Below are 2,676 nucleotides of genomic sequence, written 5' to 3' on the forward strand. Positions count from 1 at the left end.
AAACGATATTTTTTATTGAAATAAAACACGAGAATACGGAACGGAATAAAATACAATATTTAAAAACTAAAAAATTACATTAAAAGCACAAAACAAGGGACGATAAAAAAAACAATGACATTAGAACACACAACATATTAAGCAATTGAACCGCTAGGTCTTTGGTTGAGATCTCTCGTTCCATGACGTCGCCATATATGCTTAACTAGATCATTAGTTAGCACGGTATGTGTCACTCTATTGCAAATTGCCAACTCCTTTCTAACTAAGTTTTCAAAAACAATTGGAGGGTTTCCTCGTGCAGCGCCTTCAATGACTTCCGCTTCAAAAATTTCAGGAGGATAGTCCCTACAGTACGTGTTTCGCACGTCTTCAACAATCATATTATATAGTATAATACAAGCTTCCATTATATCATGAAGTTTTCTTTCTTCCCATAGCCTGACAGGTCCACGAACAATGTTAAAACAGGCATGAAGTACACCGAAAGCCTGTTCCACATCCTTCCTATCAAAGTTATGCATTGTCGTGAACAGAATTTGTTTCAGATTAATAGCATGTGGAAAGGTTTTCATAAATGTAGCCCATTCTGGATATATACCATCAACGAGGTAGTACCCCATGTTGTACATCTTACCATTAACCATGTAATCCTCTGGTTGAGATTTTCCTTCTATCTTGTCCTGAAACAAAGGTGATTTGTTAAGGACAGTAAGGTCGTTGTTCGACCCAGAAACACCAAAGAATGCATGCCATATCCAAAGATCTTATGAAGCAACAACTTCAAGCATAATTATAGGCACACCTTGATCCCCTCGGGTGTATTGTCCTTGCCACCCAATAGAACAATTCTTCCAAGGCCAGTGCATGCAACCAAGACTCCCAAGCATACCTGGAAACCCATGGATATCCTCGTGCATATAGAATAAGCGTTTAACACCATCAGCATTTGGCCTACGCATATATACTGCTCCGAAAACCTCAATGATGGCCCGATAAAATTTTGATAGACATTCTAATGCTGTGGTTTTAGCAATCCTGATGTACTCATCTTCACGATCAGCGGCCTCTCCATAAGCTAGCATATGTAACGCTTCAGTGCATTTTTGAATGTGTGTGAATCCCATCCTCCCTAATGCATCAACCCTCTGTGTAAAATAGACTGTATGGTTCTCCAATGATTGGACTATACGCATGCACAATGGTCTACTCATCTGAAACCTTCTTTGAAACATTTGGTCATTGTGTACTGGTGCATCAGCAAAGTAATCTTTATATAAACGTTCGGCTCCTTCTTCACGATTACGGTTGATATGTCTTCTACGATGAATTGGTGCCAATGGTTCGACAATTTATTGTGTGATAGCTTACTCAATAAGCTCATCTCCTTCGTCCCATAAATTTGCAAAAGTTGCTTGTTGTCTCTGAAAGAAGTCATCGTAATTGAAATTGGACATTTTATAAGGTGTTTGTTAAGAAATAGATGAGTATTTTGTATTGAGAAAATTCATATGACTTGTTGCAATTTATAGATGTAATAATTCTGTAGATAGCACATGGGATAGTGGGTTCTATAATGATTCTGTAGATAGCACATGAGATAGTGGGTTATGTAATAATTCTGTAGATAGCACATGAGATAGTGGGTTCTGTAATAATTCTGTAGATAGCACATGGGATAGTGGGTTCTGTAATAATTCTGTAGATAGCACATGAGATAGTGGGTTCTGTAATAATTCTGTAGATAGCACATGGGATAGTGGGTTCTGTAATAATTATATAGATAACACATGAGATAGTGGGTTCTGTAATAATTCTGTAGATAGCACATGAGATAGTGGGTTCTGTAATAATTCTGTAGATAGCACATAGGATAGTGGGTTATGTAATAATTCTGTAGATAGCACATGGGATAGTGGATTCTGTAATAATTCTGTAGATAGCACATGGGATAGTGGGATTTATGCTCTTTATAAGACCCACACATCCCAGCCTCCATTATCACCCACTTGTGAAAATGGATCCATCCAACTTCCCCATGGAATATAGCATCATCACAACCCTCAATTAGTCTGAGTGTACTCAAAAGATGATTGAATATCAATATGATGTTGTTCGCTCTTACGGACAAACATTTATTCAACCGGAAATGTTTCATCCCGATTTCCCGTTTATGTCTTGTTTCAAACTTCCAATAAGGGGAGAGTTCCCCAGGAGCTCAATGCACATGTGTTGGTTCTTATGCTACATGCATTACATACCAATGGAATTTTCTTTATCTGAATGGTGTGACGGTCTATGTGGAGGTACTATTCCTGCAAACGTACAAACATTTATGAAATGGTTTATGTCACTTGATGCATGGAATGCATATTTTTCTCGATTGTTGTTTGAAAACACGAGGTTTTTTAGAGCAAACTATACACAAAGGAAAAATATTTTTGTAATATTTTTTCTAAAAGTGACACCGTCTACTGCATTTCATGAGCTTCATGATGCTTATCCAACTTCTTTATGTGCAAATTGGCAATCTCTTCGTGGTGAATCTATTTCTCTCCAATAAGCAAGTGCGCAGAAAAACAATTGCAGTGAAGTATGGGGACGTGCTGAAACACCATGGGGCAAGTCTTCCATCTGATTATATCGACACAATCCATGAAGCTGTAGAGATTTTTA

Source organism: Euphorbia lathyris, chromosome 5 (genome assembly GCF_963576675.1).
Source record: "Euphorbia lathyris chromosome 5, ddEupLath1.1, whole genome shotgun sequence".
Lineage (NCBI taxonomy): Eukaryota > Viridiplantae > Streptophyta > Magnoliopsida > Malpighiales > Euphorbiaceae > Euphorbia > Euphorbia lathyris.